Consider the following 27,270-nt stretch of genomic DNA (forward strand, 5'->3'; position numbering starts at 1 on the left):
TGCTTCAACAACTACAACAGAACCTCTGACAACTACAACAGTTGCTTCAACAACTACAACAGAAGATTCAACAACTACAACAGTTGCTCCAACAACTATAACCACTGCTCCAACAACTTCAACAGCTGGGTCTACAACCAAAATAGTTGCTCCAATAACTACAACAGGTGCTCCAACAACTACAACATTTGGTCTGACAACTACAACAGTGTCTCTAACAACTACAAGAAAACCTCTGACAACTACAACAGTTTCACCAACAACTACAGTTGTTCTGACAACTACACCAATTGCTAAGACATCTACAATAGCACCTCCAACAACTACAACAGCTGCTACAACAACTTCAACAGCTGCTCCGACAACCACAACATATGCTCCAACAACTACAACTGGTGTTCCAACAACTGAAACAGTCACTCCAACAACTACAACAACACCTCCAACGACTTCAACAGTTGGCCCGACAACTACAATAGTTGCTCCAAAAACTACTACAGAACTTTTGACAACTACAACAGCTGCTCCAACAACTTCAACAGCTGCGTTGACAACCAAAATAGTTGCTCCAACAACTACAACAGGTGCTCCAACAACTACAACAGGTGCTCCAACAACTACAACATTTGGTCTGACAACTACAACCGTGTCTTTAACAACTACAACAGTTGCTCTGACAACTTCAGTAGCTACCACTTCAGTATCAACTAAAGCTTCAGCAACAGTCACAACTTCAGAAGCAGCTACAACTTTAGCACCAGCTACAACTTTAGCACCAGCTACAACTTCAGCACCAGCTATACCTTTAGCACCAGCTACAACTTTCGCAGGTCCTCTGACAACTACAACAGTTTCACCGACAACTACAACAGTTGCTCTGACAACTACACCAATTGCTAAGACAACTACAATAGCACTTCCAACAACTACAACAGCTGATGTGACAACTGCAACAGCACATCTGACAACTACAACAGTGTCTCTGCCAACAACAACAGTTGCTTCAACAACTACAACAGAACCTCTGACAACTACAACAGTTGCTTCAACAACTACAACAGAAGATTCATCAACTACAACAGTTGCTCCAACAACTACAACCACTGCTCCAACAACTTCAACAGCTGGGTCGACAACCAAAATAGTTGCTCCAATAACTACAACAGGTGCTCCAACAACTACAATATTTGGTCTGACAACTACAACAGTGTCTCTAACAACTACAAGAAAACCTCTGACAACTACAACAGTTTCACCAACAACTACAACAGTTGTTCTGACAACTACACCAATTGCTAAGACATCTACAATAGCACATCCAAAAACTACAACAGCTGCTACAACAACTTCAACAGCTGCTCCGACAACCACAACATATGCTCCAACAACTACAACTGGTGTTCCAACAACTGAAACAGTCACTCCAACAACTACAACAACACCTCCAATGACTTCAACAGTTGGCCCGACAACTACAATAGTTGCTCCAAAAACTACTACAGAACTTTTGACAACTACAACAGCTGCTCCAACAACTTCAACATCTGCGTTGACAACCAAAATAGTTGCTCCAACAACTACAACAGGTGCTCCAACAACTACAACAGGTGCTCCAACAACAACAACATTTGGTCTGACAACTACACCTGTGTCTTTAACAACTACAACAGTTGCTCTGACAACTTCAGTAGCTACCACTTCAGTATCAACTAAAACTTCAGCAACAGTCACAACTTCAGAAGCAGCTACAACTTTAGCACCAGCTACAACTTTAGCACCAGCTACAACTTCAGCACCAGCTATACCTTTAGCACCAGCTACAACTTCAGCACCAGCTATACCTTTAGCACCAGCTACAACTTTCGCAGGTCCTCTGACAACTACAACAGTTTCACCGACAACTACAACAGTTGCTCTGACAACTACACCAATTGCTAAGACAACTACAATAGCACTTCCAACAACTACAACAGCTGATGTGACAACTGCAACAGCACATCTGACAACTACAACAGTGTCTCTGCCAACAACAACAGTTGCTTCAACAACTACAACAGAACCTCTGACAACTACAACAGTTGCTTCAACAACTACAACAGAAGATTCAACAACTACAACAGTTGCTCCAACAACTACAACCACTGCTCCAACAACTTCAACAGCTGGGTCGACAACCAAAATAGTTGCTCCAATAACTACAACAGGTGCTCCAACAACTACAATATTTGGTCTGACAACTACAACAGTGTCTCTAACAACTACAAGAAAACCTCTGACAACTACAACAGTTTCACCAACAACTACAACAGTTGTTCTGACAACTACACCAATTGCTAAGACATCTACAATAGCACCTCCAACAACTACAACAGCTGCTACAACAACTTCAACAGCTGCTCCGACAACCACAACATATGCTCCAACAACTACAACTGGTGTTCCAACAACTGAAACAGTCACTCCAACAACTACAACAACACCTCCAATGACTTCAACAGTTGGCCCGACAACTACAATAGTTGCTCCAAAAACTACTACAGAACTTTTGACAACTACAACAGCTGCTCCAACAACTTCAACAGCTGCGTTGACAACCAAAATAGTTGCTCCAACAACTACAACAGGTGCTCCAACAACTACAACAGGTGCTCCAACAACTACAACATTTGGTCTGACAACTACACCTGTGTCTTTAACAACTACAACAGTTGCTCTGACAACTTCAGTAGCTACCACTTCAGTATCAACTAAAACTTCAGCAACAGTCACAACTTCAGAAGCAGCTACAACTTTAGCACCAGCTACAACTTTAGCACCAGCTACAACTTCAGCACCAGCTATACCTTTAGCACCAGCTACAACTTTCGCAGGTCCTCTGACAACTACAACAGTTTCACCGACAACTACAACAGTTGCTCTGACAACTACACCAATTGCTAAGACAACTACAATAGCACTTCCAACAACTACAACAGCTGATGTGACAACTGCAACAGCACATCTGACAACTACAACAGTGTCTCTGCCAACAACAACAGTTGCTTCAACAACTACAACAGAACCTCTGACAACTACAACAGTTGCTTCAACAACTACAACAGAAGATTCAACAACTACAACAGTTGCTCCAACAACTACAACCACTGCTCCAACAACTTCAACAGCTGGGTCTACAACCAAAATAGTTGCTCCAATAACTACAACAGATGCTCCAACAACTACAACATTTGGTCTGACAACTACAACAGTGTCTCTAACAACTACAAGAAAACCTCTGACAACAACAACAGTTTCACCAACAACTACAGTTGTTCTGACAACTACACCAATTGCTAAGACATCTACAATAGCACCTCCAACAACTACAACAGCTGCTACAACAACTTCAACAGCTGCTCCGACAACCACAACATATGCTCCAACAACTACAACTGGTGTTCCAACAACTGAAACAGTCACTCCAACAACTACAACAACACCTCCAACGACTTCAACAGTTGGCCCGACAACTACAATAGTTGCTCCAAAAACTACTACAGAACTTTTGACAACTACAACAGCTGCTCCAACAACTTCAACAGCTGCGTTGACAACCAAAATAGTTGCTCCAACAACTACAACAGGTGCTCCAACAACTACAACAGGTGCTCCAACAACTACAACATTTGGTCTGACAACTACACCTGTGTCTTTAACAACTACAACAGTTGCTCTGACAACTTCAGTAGCTACCAATTCAGTATCAACTAAAACTTCAGCAACAGTCACAACTTCAGAAGCAGCTACAACTTTAGCACCAGCTACAACTTTAGCAGCAGCTAAAATATCAGAAGCAGCAACAACTTCAGTAGCAGCTAAAACTTCAGCAGCAGCCACAACTTCAGTATCAGATATAATTTCAGAAGCAGCCACAATTCCAGTATCAGCAACGATTTTAGCAACAGCTACAGAGGATGGCTACCTAGGATGGCTTAGAGTAGAAGACAGAGTACAGCAACTTGCAATGGGCCTGGTCTACAAGATACACTATACGACTAAGGTACCCATGTACATGTCAAAATACTTCCCAAAGGTCAGTGAATACCACGACCACAACACCAGAGGAAGCTCAACAAATCATGTTACACCCAGATTCGGCTCAAACAAGGGACTAAACACGTTTCGCAATTATGCCACATCAATGTGGAATGCCCTACCCAAAGCTGTAAAGGAATGTGAATCCCTACCCACATTCAAAACCGCTCTAAAAGAGCACCTACGGGAGGCTGCAATTCGAAACTGGCCACCGTAAATGTCCAAACCCCCCCACCCCCTCCTAATAGATAGTCTCCTCCCCACCGTATGTATATATTATCTCCCCACCGTATGTATATTTCTCTCCCACCCACCCACCCCCTCCTAATGTACAGTCTCCTCCCCACCGTATGTATATATTCTCTCCCCGCCCTATGTATATTTCTCTCCCACCCACCCACCCCCTCCTAATGTACAGTCTCCTCCCCATCATATGTATACTCTCTGTCAGGATCTATGGGTAACAGTACTGTATATTTGCATATCATATATGTCACAGATGTAACAGTCCTATATACCTGTATGTCATGTATGTCCCTATGCCATAAATGTCATGATGGCATGTATGTCGTGTATGTCATAAATGTCACTATGAATTCAAAATGGGGGACCCTGATGTAAACAAGACAAACGTCTTTCTCTGGTCTGCATCCCCTTAACAATTGTGTGTATTGAGCCGTACTGTATTGTACCCATTCTGTAATCTGTTAAATAAAGTTTTCATTAATTAATTAATTAATTAATTCATTCATTCATTCATTCATTCATTCATTCATTCATTCATTCATTCATTCATTCATTCATTCATTCATTCATTCATTCATTCATTCATTCCAGCAGGAGCTCTAACAACAGCAGGATCCACAACTGTGATAACAGCAGCAGAAGCCATCACAACAGCTCCAGTTGTCACAACTACAGAATCCACAGCAGCCCCTACAAGCAACGAGGGGTCTTTGGGTTTGGGATTCAGAATGATGCGCACCTTTTCAAATGACCTTTTGGATTCTACCACTGTGGCATACCTGGAACTGGCTGCAAATGTTACAACAGAGGTAGGATTATCATTATGATGTTATCTTTTAAGGTTTTACCTACTACTTATACAGCTAAAACCAGCAGTGTAATGAGACAAATAGTACAGGTAATACGTTAAAATCCAAGAATCCAATTTGGATAGAACAATTTGCTGATACATATCCTTAACTCATTCAGTGCCAGGGATTAGAGGGGTCCCGTTGTAGCAATGCCACGCTTTAAAGATAGGAGTGCGTCACCTTGTTTGTAGAGCTATATATCTATATTCTATATTATAGCTATGGATACAATACTATGGCCCATTTGACATAAACTATCTATCGTTCAATATGTCAAAAAGAATAAAAATTTTCATTCATATGTTCCCGTGTTATACCGTGGTGAATATAAGTATAGTTTTAGAGTGGTCTGGGGTGATTCCCGAAAGGCTGAGTTATAGCCTTATACGTGAATTCTACTATAAGCATTGCCGTTTCTTGCCTGGACACGCTACTATTCCCAAACCAAATGTATATAATAGGTATTATGTTTCATCATGAATGCATGAAGGGGGGGGGGGGTCGTTTCTGATTATTTGATTGCCAGTAACGGCATTCGTATTGAACATTAAAAACGCTGATCAGCTGGATCGGTATAATAACATTGCACGATCAAGCTAGAATTTACGTCAGATAGTCCCTACCTGTGATCGGGAGTATTCCAAAAATAATATTCCAATTGTTTGATCGCCATCTGGTCCATCCGATGTCCATTTGGTCCACGACATAGCCCACCACAACATTCTGAGGTATTTGACGCGCTTCAATGCAACCGGGAGAACCGCTCGACTTGCCCGACCCAAAAAACTGCGCACGGAGACATTTGAGTGTAACACAGGGCAAGATATAAGGTTTTAAAGGGTGCTCGATACCGCCATCTAGCTGGATGCGGCCGGTATTGCAATTTGGCGATCTCAGACTCATTCCCCATGGTAACACCAAGGTCCCTGGATGAATAATGAATAAAAATATTTAAAAAAAAGGAAAAACTATCAAAACCCGAGGTATCGCTGGTCTGGCGTCCAAAGCATGGCGAGTTAACCCGACTTATCTCGGGTCTGGCGTCCATTGAGTTAATAAATAACAAAGAGAGACTTGTTACTTAACTTGTTTACCTCTTCAGTGGCCATCTCATTACCATCTATGTCTCTCTCTCTCTTTCTCTCTTCAAGGTGAACCAAGGTTACAGGATCTTATATTCAACCTTTTTAAGGTCAAGGGTCAATCAATTCTCGTAAGTGATGATTTATTCTAGGAATGTATTATTTAGAAAATATAGTACTGAGAATTTCAGTAATTCTCAGTAAATCAGTAGTACTGATTATTTTAATAATAATAATGTATAGTAACAATGTTCAATATAAATGCATAAAGAATTATAGGATGTCTCAAATATGTTGTGTCCAAATTATTTTATTTATTTAAACCCTCCAAGCAAGGCTAATATTTACTTTTTTCTTCTTCTTTTCTTTTGTTACTAGACAAGGGTCTGTGGTTGTCAACATGACATTGATCTTCCAGAACCAAACTGTTGTTCCCAATGCAACCAGTGCAAATGAAGCACTGCAGAATTCACTGACTAACGGCAACACCAACCTCAATGTAGATACAAGCTCTATTACCATAAGTAAGTATCCCACTAGAATTACCGTTTCAATGTACCCAAGTCAGAAATGTGTGTATATTTCCATACTGAAAATATATTTTTTGTTGATTAAGTGTGTATATGTATGTATATGAGATATGTATATATATTTCTACCCGTATGTGTCATGGTCCCAGCCAGGGATCATGCTCGAACAATGTGAACAGTGGTTTTCTGCCGCCCTCTGGTGGCCAAACACAGCAACTCCAGATCCTGGACTCTCTGTGGCATTTTAGTCTAGGTCTGCTGAATAATATTGGTGCTGTGTTTTCTCTGTTCATGTGTATAGCTTGTGTTTTAAAGGGTTTATCTTTACATGTTTCCTTAAAAGGTTTATCCTTAGGGCGGTTAGGTGGCCGAGCGGAGATTGCGTTCGTCACCAACCCCGGAGCTGTGAGCTGGATTCGCCTGTTCGAATCCAGCTCACAGCTCCGGGGTTGTCACCAGCTTGGCTGGCCGTCTGCACTAATACAATTGGCTGTATTAGAGGGTGGGAGAAGCTGGCGGGGTGGGTCCGGGTCGTTGTAAACAGCGACTCCTACAGTTCGGTCGAGGCGCCTGCTAAGTGCGGATAGGACTTGAGGGGGATAGTGTGATCCTCCCACACGCTACGCCCTCTCGATGAGAATCCGCGCTGCCAGGTGAAAAGAAGCGGTGATTGGCTGGACGTGTGTCGGAGGAAGCACGTGGTAGCCTCCACTCTCCCAGATGATCTGACTGTGGGGGGTAAGTGCGCAGCGACCAGGAAGGGACTGGGAATTGGCATACGACTAACATTGGGATGGGAGAAAATCGGAGGAAAATGGAGGGGGAAAAGATAAAAAAAAAAAAAAAAAAAAAAAGTGTATCCTTACATTATGTTCCTGAAAGGTTCAACCTTTTCATATGTAAGGATAAACCTTTTAAGGAAACATGTAAAGATAAACCCTTTAAAACACAAGCTACACACCACACAACATGAACAGAGAAAACACAGCACCAATATTATTCAGCAGACCTAGACTAAAATGCCACAGAGAGTCCAGGATCTGGAGTTGCTGCGTTTGGCCACCAGAAGGCGGCAGAAACCCACTGTTCACATTGTTCGAGCATGATCCCTGGCTGGGACCATGACAGTATGTAGCTGTCTGAGAATATACTTGCAATGCATTTCTGGTACTTCTTTTGTGCTATCATATTAATTCAAGACATATATAGTATGATAGTCATTAATATGCTGTAATCAAAAGTGTAATCAAAGTAAACTGAAATGTTTACCAAACTTAAGTTGTACTTTAGTAGCCAACCAACCAAAGTACGTATTCTGCACAATACCGCTATTGCAATTTCCACAGGTGAATCTGTAACAATGACTACTATTACTAACCTTTTATTTGAAGAGATGTTGACAATAGGGATGTCCGATATTATCGGCCGATATCGGCATTAAAATGTGATATCGGAAAATATCGGTATCGGTTTAAAAAAAAAAAAAAAGAAAAAAATGTTTTTACATTTCTATAACCTTTATTTACCCAGGCAAGCAAGTAAGAACAAATTCAGATTTTATTTATTGTCAAAAGTATGCATAATGTTGTGTTAATTCCACAACAAGAGATATGTAATGTTATTACATGGCGTTTTCACATTCGCCGAAATGCTTGCTTGTGATTGGTCAATAGCCCGCGTCAGAGGTCCGTTATCACACAATAATGACCGCTGTGGGACAATAATGACCGCTGTGCGCAGCTGTTCGCAATCAAGCCCACTACAACACTGTATCAGTGCTGCTCAGCATATGCACAGCTGCACTCAGTCATGCAATCAGACCAGAGACCTGCCGGCTGCCGATAATAATAATCACTTTATTTGGGCTGACAGAGCCACAGAACAACTGCGTCTTCATTTGATCTAGTCTTGTCGATGAATTAGGTATATTGTTAGTAAGTTAGCCATGTAATAAGCGGGATAATGTATAGCTATACTCGATCATTGTCGCAAAATAATTGACCTTCACTGACGTTTAAAACACCTCGGCGCTGCGCCTCGGTATTTTAAACTCTGTGTCGGTCAATTATTTTGCGACAATGACCTTGTAGCTATACATTATCCCTTACTTAATTACCTGAAATTATTCCATTTTTGGGGGGGGGGGGAAACCCTGCATATATCGGTATCGATTGATATCGGTATTGGAAATTAAGAGTGGGACAATATCGGTATATCGGTATCGGTAAAAAAGCCAACATCGAGCATCCCTAGTTGACAACAATGCAATTTTCATCCAATGATAATATCGTTTTCATCTCTCTTATTGCAGCTAGTACAGATAGCACAACTACCAATGCAACAACTGCAGAAGCCATCACAATAGCTCCAGTTGTAACAACTACAGAATCCACAGCAGCCCCTACAAGTAATGAGGGGTCTTTGGGTTTGGGATTCAGAATGATGCGCACCTTTTCAAATGACCTTTTGGATTCTACTACTGTAGCATACCTGGAACTGGCTACAAATGTTACGACAGAGGTACGATTATCATTATGACATTATCTTTTAAGGTTTGACTTATTTATAGGGGTGACAGTGGCTCAGGAGGTAGAGCGGTCGTCTGGTAATCGGAAGGTTCCCGGTACGATTCCCTCTCCTCCCGGGCAGCGTGTCGAAGTGTCCTTGAGCAAGACACTTAACCCCTAATTGCTCCTGATGAGCAGGTTGGCACCTTGCAAGGTTGCCGCCGCCATCGATGTGTGAATGTGCGAGTGAATGAATGAATGTGAGAAACAAAATTGTAAAGCGCTTTGGATAACCATTTACCATTTATACAGCTAAAACCAGCAGTGTATTAAGCAAAATATTACAAATAATAATTTCAAATCCAATAATTATTTCCAATTTTATTTAGCAAAATGAGCTGATACATATCCTTAATAAATAACAAAGAGACTTGTTACTTAACTTGTTTACCTCTTCAATGGTCATCTCATTACCATCTCTGTCTCTCTCTCTTTCTCTCCTCAAGGTGAACCAAGGTTACAGGATCTTATATTCAACCTTTTTAAGGTCAAGGGTCAATCAATTCTCGTAAGTGATGATTTATTCTAGGAATGTATTATTTAGAAAATATAGTACTGAGAATTTCAGTAATTCTCAGTAAATCAGTAGTACTGATTATTTTAATAATAATAATGTATAGTAACAATGTTCAATATAAATGCATATGTTGTGTCCAAATTATTTTATTTATTTAAACCCTCCAAGCAAGGCTAATATTTAGTTTTTTCTTCTTCTTTTCTTTTGTTACTAGACAAGGGTCTGTGGTTGTCAACATGACATTGATCTTCCAGAACCAAACTGTTGTTCCCAATGCAACCAGTGCAAATGAAGCACTGCAGAATTCACTGACTAACGGCAACACCAACCTCAATGTAGATACAAGCTCTATTACCATAAGTAAGTATCCCACTAGAATTACCGTTACAATGTACCCAAGTCAGAAATGTGTGTATATTTCCATACTGAAAATATATTTTTTGTATATTAAGTGTGTATATGTATGTATATGAGATATGTATATATATATATATATATTTCTACCCGTATGTAGCTGTCTGATAATATACTTGCAATGCATTTCTGGTACTTCTTTTGTGCTATCATACTAATTCAAGACATATATAGTATGATAGTCATTAATATGCTGTAATCAAAAGTGTAATCAAAGTAAACTGAAATGTTTACCAAACTTAAGTTGTACTTTAGTAGCCAACCAACCAAAGTACTCATTCTGCACAATACCTCTATTGCAATTTCCACAGGTGAATCTGTAACAATGACTACTATTACTAACCTTTTATGTGAAGAGATGTTGACAGACAACAATGCAATTTTCATCCAATGATAATATCGTTTTCATCTCTCTTATTGCAGCTAGTACAGATAGCACAACTACCAATGCAACAACTGCAGAAGCCATCACAATAGCTCCAGTTGTAACAAGTACAGAATCAACAGCAGCCCCTACAAGTAATGAGGGGTCTTTGGGTTTGGGATTCAGAATGATGCGCACCTTTTCAAATGACCTTTTGGATTCTACTACTGTAGCATACCTGGAACTGGCTACAAATGTTACGACAGAGGTACGATTATCATTATGACATTATCTTTTAAGGTTTTACTTATTTATAGGGGTGACAGTGGCTCAGGAGGTAGAGCGGTCTTCTGGTAATCGGAAGGTCCCCGGTACGATTCCCTCTCCTCCCGGGCAGCGTGTCGAAGTGTCCTTGAGCAAGACACTTAACCCCTAATTGCTCCTGATGAGCAGGTTGGCACCTTGCAAGGTTGCCTCCGCCATCGATGTGTGAATGTGCGAGTGAATGGATGAATGTGAGAAACAAAATTGTAAAGCGCTTTGGATAACCATTTACCATTTATACAGCTAAAACCAGCAGTGTAATAAGCTAAATATTACAAATAATAATTTCAAATCCAATAATTATTTCCAATTTTATTTAGCAAAATGAGCTGATACATATCCTTAATAAATAACCAAGAGAGACTTGTTACTTAACTTGTTTACCTCTTCAATGGTCATCTCATTACCATCTCTGTCTCTCTCTCTCTATCTTTCTGTCCTCAAGGTGAACCAAGGTTACAGGATCTTATATTCAACCTTTTTAAGGTCAAGGGTCAATCAATTCTCGTAAGTGATGATTTATTCTAGGAATGTATTATTTAGAAAATATATTACTGAGAATTTCAGATGCCTTTTTAATGTACAATAAATAATGTATAGTAACAATGGTCAATAGAAATGCATATTAATAGAATAATAGGATGTTTCAAATCTATTGTGTCCAAATTACGTTATTTATTTAAACCTTCTACAAGGCTAATATTTTGTTCTTTTTTCTTCTTTTCTTTTGTTACTAGACAAGGGTCTGTGGTTGTCAACATGACACTGATCTTCCAGAACCAAACTGTGGTTCCCAATGCAACCAGTGCAAATGAAGCACTGCAGAATTCACTGACTAATGGCAACACCAACCTCAATATAGATACAAGCTCTATTACCATAAGTAAGTTTCTAACTAGAATGACCGTTTCAATGTACCCAAGTCAGAAATGTGTATATTTTTCCATACTGAAAGTCCATTTTTAGTATATTATGTGTGTATATATATATACATCAACTCGATGTGTATATATCAACTCGATGGGCAACGTCAACTCGAGGGACTCCAGCAACCTGAACAAGCTGGTGAAGAAGGCTAGCTCAGTAGTGGGTGGTGAGCTGGATAACCTAGAGGTGGTGGCTGGGAGGAGGATGAGGACAAAGCTAGAAGCCACCCTGGAAAACCCCTCTCACCCCCTCTACGAGGAGCTAGCCAGAATGAAGAGCAAGTTCAGCCTAAGGCCCCGTTTAGACGGAAACGCTAGCAGGTGAATCCGCAAAAATATTTTTACGGATGTGCCTTTCGTTTATACGGAAACGGCGTTTTTACGGGGTGAAACCGCAAAAAAGTGAGACTACCTTCCAGGGTGGAATTCCTAGAAACGCAAAACCTTTGCGCTCTCGTCTAAACTATCAAACCGTATAAATCTGTTAAAACGATGACGAAAGGGTTGTCACGGCTCTGGTCGCGCGTACTGCTTACGTCACAGGTAGCAGGTAAGCGCCAGTAGCCGAGACGTAAACAAAGCAAGTATGTCTGACTATATCAACGAAGATCACTTGAAGGCTACATTGGCAGTACTTTTAAAGACACAAGAATCAGTCCAGTTTTAAGATACGCTATTGGAGCTGGAATTACCGCGGCTGCTGGCACCAGACTTGCCCTCCAATGGATCCTCGTTAAAGGATTTAAAGTGTACTCATTCCAATTACAGGGCCAGCAGGTGCCTCGACTGGCCCGCGCCGTTCTGTGTTCTGAACGTAGCGTTATAGCAGTACTTTTAACCCTTTCACTGCCACACGACAGAAGGTTAACCCTTTACTATCACACAACCGGCTGTCGTGTGGCAGTGAAAGGGTTAAATACACAAGAATCTGTCCCGCGGCGTGAGTGGACCCACTGTCTGTGAGTGACTCTGCTTTGGTCCAATCACATTCCCCATCCACAGTCTGCGAATCAGAGGCAGAGTAGGGCGGGTCTTCACAGCACGTCATGTGACATATGCGCCAATCGTGTGACAGCGGTGCTCCGTCGTTACAGCCTCGTCTGCACAGAGAATTCCACCCCAAAACGCTCGTCTAAACGCAAAATTAAAAGTGCAACCGCAAGACGACTTTTGCGGTTTCTGTTCAGACTTCCATCCCAAAACGCTCGTCTAAACGTAGCCTAAGACTCCCCCCCCCCGACACACCACAAACCGCTGGGCCGGCTCTACAACAAAGTGCTTGGGCGGCCGGATCTGCTGCTAGAACTATCACTGTCACAACTCGGGACTTGAGAACTAGAGACTCACATAATAGGCCTACATATGGGATATGTATATATATATATTTCTATCCTCATTTACCTTTCTGCGAATATACTTGCAATGCATTTCTGGTACTTCTTTTGTGCTATCATGTTACGGTTGCAGTGCAGGTAAGCAATTGTGAGTCCAGTAGAGGAGGAAATAATACAAGTCGGAGAATGATTGCTCTTTCTTAGTGGTGCCTTTTTAATGTAAGAACACAGAGCACAGGGAATCCAGAGAAAGACGCCGGGCGTCGACTTGAGAGCAAGGTATGTAAATACATGAGAAATAATCAAGAGCAAGAAGGTCAGCAGTATCTCCAGCTCCTTCCACACGAAACACGGTCTGAAGCCTCGACAGGGATAGAGAGGACAACAAGTGAATATATAGTCAAACACCAACATTCCAATGCGTCAATTAGTGACAGGGTAATTGACAGCGACCAGTGGTGACAGAACAGGGAGTGACACATCAGGAATGGGGCGTGACCAACAGTGAGTGCAGATACCAACCACCAGGGGAAATAACTCCAGAATGACAGTTGAGTTCCTAAGACAGAACCCCGAACGTTACACTATCATACTAATTCAAGACATATATTTAGTATGCTAGTCATTATAATATGCTGTAATCAAATGTGTAATCAAAGTAAACTGAAATGTTTACCAACCTTAAGTTGTACTTTTATTAAAAAAAATTTTAAATCTTTTTCCTCCTTTTTTTCCGTTTTTCTCCCATCCCAATGTTAGTCGTTATGCCAATTCCCAATCCCCTTCCTGGTTGTTGTGCACTCTACCACCTACCATCGGTCCGGGAGGGCGGAGACTATCACATGCTTCCTCCGACACATGTGTACCCACTACCCAGCCCACCGCTTCTTTTCACCTGGCAGCGCGGACTCTCACTGGTAGAGTGTAACGTGTGGAAGGTCACACTACCTCTCTTAGATCCTTCCCTTGCTGTGCAGGCGCCCCGACCGAACTGTAGGAGTCGCTGTTTACAACGACCAGGACCCACCCTCGCCGGGTTTCCCACCCTCTAACACTGCCAATTGTGTTAGTATGGACGGTCGGCCAACCCGGAAGCAACACAGCTGGATTCGATCCCACTGTCTCTGTGGTGGTAGACAGACGCTTAGTCCGCTGCACTACCCGGCCAACCTTAAGTTGTACTTTAGTAAACTTAAAAACTGTACTATTTTGGTAAGCCAAAGTAACCAACCACCCAAAGTAACCATTCTGCACAAGGCCTCTATATTACAAACGAATCTGGTGAATCTGTTATAATGACCACTATTACTAACTATTGCTGTGAAGTGATGTTGACAACAATGCAATTTCCATCCAATGATAATAGTTTTCTTCTCTTTTATTGCAGCTAATACAGTTAGCACTACTACCAATGCAACTACAACTACCACAGCTACCACAACTACTTCAGGAGCCCAGACTCTGAAAATGACTGTGAGAAACAGAGTTTGGCTACCCATATTCTTAACCATCCTCGCAAGACTGTTTCATTGTCTATAAACCCTGATATGTTGCTGTGTGAGCAAATGGACATATTGACTATTGACTATAGTAAAGGAGATGGAGATACCATCAGTCATCACTGGACCTTGGGGAAAACGGGCATTATAATTATTATTCTATACTTTTAAACATATCATGAATGTTAACCCAATAATTATGATACAAATCCGGTGGACAAAGTATTTGAAATGTACATGGATAGCAATACTACTTATGTATACTGTACAATAGATGCATGACTGAACATGATTTCTTTTTAGACCTTTCATGATATTGCCACTGCTGTCAACGTAATGGAATATTGTAAGAAGTGATAACATTGAAAGTAAAAACAACTGGTTCTATCATTAATCACTTAATTGTACCCAAGAAGTACCTGGATGTACTGTAATATCTTTGCTAAAACAATGACAATTCAATTGTAATACTTTTAAATTACTGTTTAAAATATTGTCACAATATTATCAAGAGTGCACTTTCTGTAAAATGTTTATTTATTAATTTAAGATGTTTTTTTTTTTATTATTAATTACACATATGCCAATTTGACCCCATCCCCCTCTATGTTATTTCTTTTTTTTCCAACAGTGTATGTTGTTACCTCTCGTATAATGCCATAATTTATTGATATGTTTTGTTGTCTTGATTTTCTTTGTTTGTTTGAAAGTCTTAATCAATGCAATAAAATGTATTTAGGCTTCACTGCTTCACTACTACGTTTTTATAAAATTTACCACAATGCCCTCTACTGTATTTGTTTGTGATTTGTCAAATTTTTTTAAATTTTTATTGCAAACTTCTGTAGATATTCTGTCTGCTTTTTGGGCATTTCATTTTAAATCAAACATGACATTGAGTGAAAATTATTAATTTAATGTTCTGATTAAGATGTCAACGCCCAAGAAAGACAGGCTCTCCCTTGAAGTTTTGACAAGTTGGACCATTTTAACAACTTGTGTGTGAGTGTTTGACAAATTAGTGGCCTTGATTTAATGTTTAGCTAATATAGAATAGAATGCTTCAAAATATGTAAAATTACATTTTGTGACATACTGTCGCCCAAGGGAACTTAATCTGACTCTTTGTTATTATATTTGCCTTTATAATTTTTATTTTTACTTTATTATGATTATTATTATTATATATATATATTTTTTTCTTTTATATTTCTTATTACCATCACTATAATCTCTCTCTGAAACTGTTTTTTTTTGTTTGTCTACATGTCACTTTGTCTTGATGTCTGCTGTTCTTTGTATTTTGTTTTTGTGTTTCAAATAGAACATTTTCAAGTACATATAATTTGTAAATGTTGGTTGCACTGGAAAAAAAACCAATAAACAGACATAATAAAAAAAAAGAAATGGCCAGAAAGTCACGCATTTCAGATATCGATAAAAATAGAAAAATGGCATTTTTGAGTGCTTTGAGATGTTATATAATGTCTCCTTATTTGCAAAACTTAATACGACTTGTAAATACGTTAATTGTTATTAGTTTCAATGAGTTAATTCTTCTAATAAGCGCATTCCTCCTGTCGACTTGGTCGTTGACATTGTAAGAAGATGGTCGGCGTTGCATGTCTCTAGTATATTAACCGCCTTGAAAACAAACAACATCTCCTGGTCTTTGGCCTGTAAGTTTGCTAGCTAAAGTTAAAGGGGGATACCGTCGAATTTGAACAATTCCCCTAGTCGTGTGGGTTCTACTAGGCTTTATTAAATATAGTTTTTCAGTTTCTTTTTCTCCCCATTATTTTCTATGGGATCTTGTTCGCTCGTTAGGAAATGCATTTACTCAAGATTAGGACTATTATCGTGTTTTACGGTGTCCTGGTTGTTATCATCCCTGTGATCCAGGACCAGACCAGGTTATTAATATGGAAACATCATGCCCCCCCTCTTAAATGAGATTAGTGCGATAGTAATATACAATGTACATGCGATTCAAATTAGTATATAAATGAGTACTGAGTAATCAGATGTATGTACAGAGTTGTATTAATATGTACAGTGATACAGGTATAAAGACACTGGTAGTAAGTCATACTGGCCAGCAATATAACTAGTAAGAGTATGTAAGGGACTATATAGATGTAGTATCTACAGATATGTAAAGTATTATTATGCCGATATATAAAGACTGATGTACAGTAGATACATATATATAGAAATAAAAGAAAAACCTAACCCAAACTAACCTTACTGTCATGCACTTGTCCTAATAAACTAACTTTGATGAACATTGTTACTCAGCTGATAGAGTTGTGCCCTTCCTGATGACTTGTCGTACAGAACTTGTAAGTCGCTTTGGATAAAAGCGTCAGCTAAATTACTAAATGTAAATGTAAATGTATTAGATTGCAAGGCTGTTTTTCCCCGCAATAGTTGAAAGAACTACAATGTCGAGGGGAGGGGCTGATTTAACCCTTGTGCCTTGTTAAGTAACTGACAGAGTTGTCACGTTAGTGCATGAAAAGATTGCATCACATTCAAGGTCATAAAAAACTTAATTTGTAATATTTCGTTCCAATTCTTTTTTCATGAATAGAACATATCTATCAAAGATTCCAAATATTTCCGTTTGTAGGGTTATGGTTAGGGTTAGGGTTAGGGTTAGGGTTGGGGTTAGGGTTAGGCTTAGGGTTGGGGTTGGGGTTAGGGTTAGGGTTGGGGTTGGGGTTAGGGTTAGGTTAGGGGACTGTTGAGCAAGTGTTGGGGTGGGCACGGGCACAGGGATGAGATTTTACCTTCTCCTAATCTTTCTGCCTGGGTAACCCTAACCCTAACCCCCTAATGGCAAGAAATAAACCACTATGGACGGTTTGAAAGCTAATATTGTTAACTTTTGTGTTAGAGGGTTTCAAAATCTAATCTTTTCAAATTCTGTGAATATATGGAAAATAAGCAAACAGACACAATTTCATGACATAATAATCAACACAGCCATCGTTGTACACAGAAACACAAAAAAATATAGGCAAAAAACACAAAATAGTTGCTAAGGAGGCAGAAGAGTTAACCCTTGTGGCTCCCTGGAACTGGTAGCACTCATGAGGCTTAAGAGATGAAAGTATGGATCAAGTTGAAAGTCCTATAATTTTAACTGTTTACTATTTAAAAAAAAATATATTTCCCACAATTAACATTAAAAGCCTAATCTCAAGATATCTGTAACAAATTACAAATATTTCCGAATTTTAACCACTTATATTCGTGTTTGTTTGATACTAAGTCCGTTTTTATTGAAAAAAAACGGAGAAACGGCCATATTCATCATATATCTATACATTTTAGACACCATATTACATCGTGTGAAAACTGGACAAAATCCCTGTGAATAAGAATCTGCCATTTAAAAAAAGAAAGGTTGACTATTTCGGTCAGAAATAGCGGTCAGAAAGCAGAGAGGCTAACGTTAGTAAGCACCGGTTATTACTAATCTATTACTAAAAGGTATGTATTGTTTTATAGTGCATGTCTGGTGTAATTATTCTGTTTATTTATCGATATATGATGTGAAAATTAGGGAGGAAATATATATATATTTTTTTAGACTATTGCATTTTTATTGCGGTTTTATTGCGGTTTTATTAACATGGAAGTGGATGGGATGAAACTGTGTACCCCTATATTACTAACTTTTTTTTAGAGCGTTTCAAATCATAATCTTTTGACATAATGAAAATATATGTAAAATGAAGATATGGTCCCAATTTCATGAAATAATAATAAACACAGACACCGCTGTGCTCACACACACACAAAAAAAAGTCAAGAAAAGACAGAATCGGTACCAGGGAGCCACATCTGAATTTCAGATGCACAGAACAAGACAACACTACTACTTTCACGGCTCCAGGCCTAGTCACATACTAGCTATGAAGATAAGTGCCAGTGAGCAATTTGCGGATATCCCTTCCATTAAGAAGCCATCAGGGGGAGGTAATCACCAACCCCAAAAAGATTAATGATACATTTCACTCTTTCTATTCCAATCTGTACAAGTCAGTGGTGGTCTTTGATCATACCAAGCTGGAGGATTTCCTTGATCGAATCAACTTACCACATATCTCGGAAGATAGTGCTAAACTGTTAGCTGCACCTATCATGCTAGCTGAACTTAGAGAGGCGATTGCGGATATGCAATGGGGCAAGGCTCCCGGATGGGACGGCATCCCACCGGAACTCTATCTTGCATTCTGGGATGTACTCGGTCCCTTATTACTCTCAATGATTTTACATTCAATCAAAGAGGGCAATTTTTCAAGAGATGTAAATATGGCACTTATATCTGTTTTACTCAAGAAAGATAAGGACCCAACCGAGTGTGGCAGGCCCCTAAGTCTCCTCGGAGCCGATCTTAAGCTATATGCCAAGGTTCTAGCCACCCGACTTCAAAAGCATATGACATCTCTAGTTCATCCTGATCAGACCGGCTTCATAAGAGGCCGCCTGGTTACTGATAACATCAGACGGTTACTGCATGTGATTGATGCCAACAAGGATGTTGCAGTTCCTACAGCGGTCATGTCCTTGGACACAATGAAGGCATTTGACAGATTGGAGTGGTCTTACCTGTGGGCAGTTCTTAGAAGAATGGGGCTGGGAGAGGATTTTATTCATATGATCAAAGTTCTTTTTGATTATGGATAAAGGTGTTCCTCAAGGTTCATCTTTAGGACCATTATTATTTTCTATATTTGTTAATGATCTCACCCTGATACCATCAGACTGTCTTACTCAATTGTATGCTGACGATACAGTGTTTTATTCCTCTAAGTCTGATATTCAACAAATTCAGTACTCTTTACAGACTCATTTTGATGCTGTCCAGAAATGGTTATCTATTAACAAACCTTTATTAAATAAGAAGAAGTCCTATAGTATGCTGTTTGGTACTAGATCAAATCTGGTGCAAATATCAAATCAGTTGTCGATTAAGTTTTTAGATGATGCTCCTCTTGAAAATGTCGATGAATATAAGTATCTGGGTCTTTGGCTTGATTCTCAACTCACCTTCAAGTCACATATTGATGCTGTGATGAAGAAAACAAATTGTAGCCTGAGAATATTGTATCGTTCTATTAACTGTTTTTCTCTTCAGGTTAGGAAAATAATCATTATACAGCTGGTACTTCCAATAATGGATTACGCAGACATAGTTTATCAAAACACCACACTAACAAATCTCCGTCCTTTAAATGTTACTTATAATAGTGTTTGCAGATTTATATTGAGGTGTCCTTATAGAACCCATCACTGTCTTATGTTTGAGTTGTTAAACTGGCTTTCTCCCCAATTCAGAAGACATTTTCATTGGTTGCTTTTTGTTTACAAATGTATTTACTTTAATTATCCCCCCTATCTAAAGCAGTTCTTAACACCATATAGTTCAACTTATAATTTAAGACACACGGATCTTCCTTTCTTTAGTATACCTCGAACCATCAAAGCTATCGGTCGACTTGCCTTTAAATATAAAGCACCAGCTGATTGGAACAAACTGCCTAGTTCACTCAGATCTCTTACTTCTTACCGGTTATTCAAGATATCTTTGTTCACTCATCTACAGACTACTTGCACCTGTTATTGATTTACTGTGTTAGGGTTTACATGTCGTTTTCAGATCAAATTATAATTTTGTATGTGTTTTATAAGGGAACATATATATATTGGTGATCCTCTTGGGAGGAATCAGTGTGGATTGTGGGGGTGAGCTTGGGAGAGCGTCTGTCAGTGTATAAGTGTCAAGTCAAGAGTCAAGAGTTTTATTTGTCACGGCATACAAGTATACAATGAAATGCGGGTGGTCTTGCCCGCAACGATGTGCAATACAGTGGGTACAACATATAATAGAATCCAATACAAAAAACATTGTGCAATAACAGGTAACATGGTGTGACATCTCGGTATCTGTACATAGTTATTTACAGAGCATATAGGACATGCTAGGTAGCTTTGGTAGTGCAATACACTGTTACTGTTGCTAATACTGATTTAAAGTGGCCTTTCCTTTTGGCAATAAGTGTGGGTGTGTGCGGCATGAGTGTGTGCCCGCTCATGTTAAAGTGTTAAAGTGGCTGCTAGTGTGTGAGCGTGCACAGCGTGCGTGTCGTGTGTGTGCTCATGTGTGCTTATGTGTGGATAGTTCAGTGTTCTGTGGTACTCAATGTTCATTGTTCAGGACTCTGATGGCCTGGGGGAAGAAGCTAAGCCTAAGCCTCTCTGTCCTAGTAGCTGGGGTTCGCAGGCGTCTGCCTGACCTCAGCAGCTGAAACAGGCTGTTATTGGGGTGGTGGGGGTCTTTCATTATTCTGCAGGCTCTGGATTTGCACCTCTTGTTGTATAGAACCTGCAGGGGAGGTAGTGCAATACCTGTGGTACGCTCGGCTGAGCGCACCACTCTCTGTAGGGCCTTCTTGTCCTGTGCCGTGCTGTTTCCATACCAGGCAGTGATGTTTCCGGTCAGGATGCTCTCTACAGCTCCTGAGTAGAAGGACTGGAGTATCTTCCCCGATACTCTGAACTTCCTTAACTGTCTCAGGTGGTAGAGGCGCTGTTTCGCCTTCTTTACTACTGTGTCTATGTGTGTTGACCATGTCAGATCCTCTGAGATGTGGACCCCCAGGTACTTAAAGTGCATTTGTTGTCCTGTTTTTTGTTTTGTTATGTATTGCATTGTATGTTTTGTATCCTATGTTAAGGACCCCCTCGAAAACGAGATAGCATATCTCAAGGGGTTTATCCTTCAAATAAATTTCAAATTTCTCTACACAGGGCCTTTGGCCATGATCTTAACGGGAAAGTTCTGCTCGCCACTCTTCTGTCTTGCGCTCTTCTAGACAGGGTTGCCCTCTTAGTCCCGGTATTTTCGCCTTATCCCTCAAACCTCTAGCTCAATACATAAGACAATCCCAAATTATTTCTCCTGTTTCAATTCAGGGCACACTGCACCATATCAGTTTATACACAGATGATGTACTCCTGTTTATGCAGAATCCCTCAGTCTCTCTACCTCATCTTCTCAATGCGATAGAGGAGTTTGGCAGCCTATCCGGCTTTAAGATCAACTGGCCAAAATATGCCTTTCTTCCACTTAATGCGCCTGCGAAGGCTACCATCCTGCCTGCAGATATACTTATGGTGGAGCACTTTAAATGTCTCGGAATTGAATTATTCCCCACTATTAGCCAGACGATACAGTATAACTACTCCAGCTTGGGTGACAGGATTACAAATGACTTCAACAGATGGTCCAAATAAAAAAATGCATTACAGGCCCGTGCGTCAATGATTAAAATGAAAAATTTTCCTAGAATTAATTTTATCAGCTCAATGCTCCGTTGCCTCCTCCTGTTGGTTACTGGCATAAGTTGCATTCTGCCTCATATAAATTTGTTTGGAATAATAAACGCCCGGGCTTGAAGAGATCAACTGCCCAAAGAAGTAAACTCGATGGAGGCTTAGCATTTCCAGACTTTATTACTTTCAAGCTTTCTCTCTGAGACCTCTGATCACTTGGTTTGACGCTCAAGCAACTGTATCCTGGCGACCATTGGAGGAGAAGATGGTGTCCCCACATAGACTTCAAGATATTGTGTATACTAACATTTCAATTAAGCAATGCAAATTACGATTTGGTCCTCTTATCACACATGAAATTCAGACCTGGCGTGATACCCAGAAAGGATGTACCAACCGCCATAAATGGCACACACATTCCCCTCTATTTAATAACAATTTACTCCTTATTGGACAACAACCTATTAGGTACCCTAGATGGGAAAAGAAAGGCATCCATACGATGGGGGACATCTTCGATAACTCTGGTCTCCGATCTTTCCAAGATCTATCCAATGGATATGATCTAACCGGAACCTCCTTTTTCTTTTATTTACAAATAAGAGCAGCTATGAGGGCTCATGGCGTTCCATGGGATGCTCCACTAGAGCCTCACCTCGTTCACAAATTATTTTATGACAAAGAGACATCGAGAGGCTTCGTTTCTGACTTTTATCATCATTTACTTACGTCCTCGTATAAGGACCTTCCCCTTGATACGATTTGGAGAAAGGATATCCCAGAGTTGGATGTAGATTTTGATTGGGATGCAGTCTGGGAAAATGTCCGGCTGTCCTCACGCAACCCAGATCACCAACGGATTCATCTACATTTTATTCATAGGACTTATTTGACCCCTAGACGATTGAATCTAATGGGTCTCAGACCTGACTGTCGATGTACCTTCTGTCCAAACGGGGCCATCGGAACATTTATGCATATGTACTGAAAATGTCCTCCTGTTGAGCTTTTCTGGGAAGAGATTACCACCCAGCTATCAGCTATTTTCTCTCTGACTATACCTGTCCTGCACTCTGTATTATTATTGAATCAGGTTTCCCAATTACCGACCTCTACACATGTGAAGAGACTCATTTTAGCCGGAAGAGCGAGCGAAGACCATTGTCCACTTGTTTTTTCTTTTTGTTTTCTATGGTATTTTTTATTATGTATATGTTCTGGGCCCCCTTTAGATGTGGGTCTGGTGGTTGTGGGCTCGGACTGGGGGGGCCGTGGTTCGGGGTCTCTGCGGGTCGAGGCATTAAAGAGGCGTGATGCTTTGGCTCGTGGGGACGCCGGACTGCGGGTCCCCCGGGGTCGGGGGTTCGCGGCTGCCGGGCCTGTAGATGGAGGGGGTTCAGGAAACCCATTATGTTTGTGTTTTGGGCCCCTTTTGATTGTGTCGGAGTGTCAGGGGCTAGGGGTGGGGGGGGGGGCCCTTGGTTCGGGCCCTCGGCGGGTCGGGGTGTTAAAGAGGCATGGTGCTCTGGCACGCCGGGGTACCGGACTTGGGGCTCTCTAGGGTTGGGGATCGTGGCTGTGATGGGTGGTGAGGGAGGGGGCTTAGGGTTAATTGTACAATCTGTTTTATTTATTGTCTAGTCATTGTAGTGTTGAGTCGATGTTTTTGGTGTCTTTTTATGTATTATTATTGTTGTATGTATTGTATTATTGTTATTATGTTGTAAACTGTGTTGTTTCATGTTTGAATTTTATCTTGTTGTGGAATTAACACAACATTATGCATACTTTTGACAATAAATAAAATCAGAATTTTACAGATACCGATAATTAATTTCCGATATCACATTTTAATGCCAATATCGGCCGATAATATCGGTAGGCCGATAATATCGGTAGGCCGATAATATTGGACATCCCTAATAATAATAATAATACATTTTATTTATATAGTGCTTCTCAATGACCCGAAGTCGCTGACAGTAGGTATAGGAACATAGTAAAAACAAAGAAACAAAAAAGGAACATAAGACCACGGGGGAAACAGGGGAAAGCAGCATGAGATAACACAAAAGACAGAACGACAGGAACAGACATCAATCAGGTTGGAGGTAGGGGTTATGGGTGGGGGGGGGGGTTGAAGGCTAGGGAGAACAGGTGGGTTTTGAGGCGGGATTTGAAGGTGGAGAGTGTAGGGGAGTCTCTAATGGACTGAGGGAGAGAGTTCCAGAGTCGGGTGCAGTGCGAGAGAAGGCCCAATCACCAACGTTTTTGAGTCTGGATGTCGGGACAGTGAGGGAGGCAGTGGGGCAGTAGGGAAGAAGGAGATCAGTCAGGTGGGGGGGGGGGGCAGGCTATGGAGGGCTTTGAAGGTGAGGAGTAGTGTTTTGAAGTTGATGCGTTCTTTGATCGGGAGCCAGTGGAGAGAGTGGAGGACAGGAGTGATGTGTTCACGGGACCGGGTGTTAGTGAGGAGGCGGGTGGCTGAGTTCTGGACCATCTGCAGTTTATGGAGGGAGCGGGAGGTGATGCCAGTGAGGAGGGAGTTGCAATAGTCCAGGCAGGAGGATATGAAGGTGTGTATGAGGGATTCAGCAGCAGGGGGGGAGAGGCAGTGACGGATTTTGGCAATGTTGTGGAGGTGAAAGTATGATATGTTTACAATGGAGCGGACGTGGGAGTCAAATGAGAGGGTGGGGTCGAGGAGGACACCGAGGTTTCGGACTAGGGGGGATGGGGTGATGGTGGAGTCATTGATGGTGAGTGTGATGGGTCCGGATCTACTGAGGGTGTTTTTTGTGCCGATAATGAAGTGTTCCATTTTGTCGCTGTTTAATTTGAGAAGGTTGTGAGTCATCCAAGTTTGGAGTTCAGAGATGCAGGACTCAAGGGGGGAGGGGAGGGGAGGGCTGTGGGGGGATTGTGTACTGATGTATATTTGGGTGCCATCAGCATAACAGTTGAAGTTGAGGTGGTATTTGCGAATGATGTGACGAAGGGGGAGAATGTAGCATATGAAGAGCAGGGGGCCGAGGACTGAGCCTTGGGGGACCCCCTGTGTGACTGGGGAGGGGGAAGAGGTGTGGCCGGAGAGGGAGATGAATTGGTGTCTGTCAGTGAGATAGGAGGAAAACCAGTCAAGTGCTGTGCCCTCAACACCCAGTTGGTGCAGCCTCATTCAGCACTGCGGGCCTAGAGCATCTTTGTTCCTACTTTGCAGGGCTATATCTATATTCTATATTATAGCTATGGATACAATACTATGGCTCATTTGACATCAACTATCCATTGCACAATATGTGAAAAAGAATACATTTTTTCATGTATACGTTCTCGTGTTATACCATGGTGAATATAACTATATAAACTATATATATACGTATATAAACTATAGAATATAGTTTCAGAGTGATCCTGGCTAATTCCATAAAACGGCGCTATGTAGGAATACGTGAATTTTACTAAAAGCGTTGGCGTTGCTCGTCTGGACACGCTACTATTTCCAAATCAAATGTATATAATAGGTATTATGTTTCATCATGAATGCATGAAAGGGGGGGGTAGTTTTTTGATGCTTTGATCGCCACCAACGGCATACGTTCTACAGTACGTTACACATGGTCATTGCGATCGATGTGAAATCATGGTTGGATCAAAGCAGGATTGATGTCATATAGTCCTTCCCTTCACTAGGAGGTACCCCAAAAAGAATATTCCAATTGTCTGATCACAATTTCCAGTATTGGTGTCCATCGTGTCGCCAACATAATCCACCACAACACATGCATCTGGGGCATTGGACGCGCTTCAATGCCATCGAGTGAACCGCTAGACTCGCCTGACCAAAAAAACTCCACCCGGAGTGAATTAAACTTAACACCGGGTGTGAAAAAAAGGTTTAGAAGGGTGGGTGTTGTGAAGGGCCAGATTAAACCGAATATATATATTTATTTATATATATATATTTAATTGTATTTGTATATTCTCTAATATTCCCTGATATCCCTTGTATATTCCTTGTACAATATGCATTGAATATCCATTCTAGCCTACTGAACATCCCATAATAGTCTCCATTCTACTATTGGTCGAGACCTTGGTGCCAGGCTGCCATACCCCTCAGACCCAGTTCAAACGTACCGCTCCACATGTACGAACAAGTCCTAGTTCCGCGTAGGAATCTGGCTACCGCACCACTAATGGGACTATTTGTTCATAGTGCGTATATATACTGCGCTACTAAAGTAGGACTTTCTTTTCAGTCCAGTTTCTTACCCTCCAATAGAGTCACAGACGTAAAGCCTCCCCGCGACGCCACGTGTGGGAGTAAGGCCAAGTTCGCCTACCATCGGTATTGAGACATCGTGTATATTAATACTTGAATAGTCATATTTGGCACTATATCGTCGAGTTGGACGTAGTCTATTAAGCTAATAATAGTCTGTTAATATATAGTGCTTCGTGCGGTGAGAATACTACCGTAGTCAGTACCCCATCGTTTCGGACAGAGAACTGGCTGCTTACCCAGGGTGGTTGACCCCATGTGAAGCTGCACCCGAGGAGCCCCAGAGCCGACGAGCGAGTGGACCTGTATACCGGATTATTCTACCGACGACAGCCCGCCTTCCCAGGCACGGATTATGCTTTGTATACTTTGATTATTCCATGGATAAAGACCCCCGACACTGCCGTGTGTTGGAACCCCCCCCCCTGGAGAGGACGCAAGGTGAGGAGACGCTCTGCAAGACGAGGTCGCTTCACGTCTCTCCCCCATGGACCGGAGAGAGCCGGCCCACAAAGAGTCCACCTGCTTTCATCTGTGGTCCAAGGATCGCCGGCGCATTGAACGGCACTACAGTGGGTTCACCTGGGATACCCTTGGCCGGACGAGGCAGCCGGATTCTACCCCCCCCCCCTCCTACTCCTGTCGGCTTACAAGCGACCGGATTAACCCCCCCTTCGTGTATCTAGTATATAATCATTAAAGTATCATTGCTGTTATTCCTTAACTATTCCAGGTTGTATATTTACCGCCTGCGCCATCAGAGATTGGACATTCTCTATTGATATACCGACGAATACTCTTTGCCATAAAAGTGCATACTATTTCAATTCATAAATGTAATTAAGTGATTAAGTGCTTGCTCTACACACCATTGCTGTGTAGTAATAAACGCATACTTCGACTTCGTACA

General features: G+C 41.1%; 2 long non-coding RNA genes across 2 annotated transcripts; both read left to right on the forward strand.

Annotated features, from left to right (window-relative positions):
• Nucleotides 1–4,918: 4,918 nt before the first annotated feature.
• Nucleotides 4,919–6,768, forward strand: LOC311231909. Its single transcript, XR_014619891.1, has 3 exons — nt 4,919–5,129; nt 6,323–6,384; nt 6,632–6,768. It is a non-coding gene; the product is annotated as an uncharacterized lncRNA (long non-coding RNA).
• A 3,942-nt stretch (nt 6,769–10,710) lies between these two features.
• Nucleotides 10,711–14,912, forward strand: LOC311232073. Its single transcript, XR_014619910.1, has 4 exons — nt 10,711–10,913; nt 11,415–11,476; nt 11,707–11,852; nt 14,617–14,912. It is a non-coding gene; the product is annotated as an uncharacterized lncRNA (long non-coding RNA).
• The last annotated feature ends 12,358 nt before the right edge of the window (nt 14,913–27,270 follow it).

This window comes from Notolepis coatsorum (genome assembly GCF_963971535.1).
Source record: "Notolepis coatsorum genome assembly, chromosome: 7".
Lineage (NCBI taxonomy): Eukaryota > Metazoa > Chordata > Actinopteri > Aulopiformes > Paralepididae > Notolepis > Notolepis coatsorum.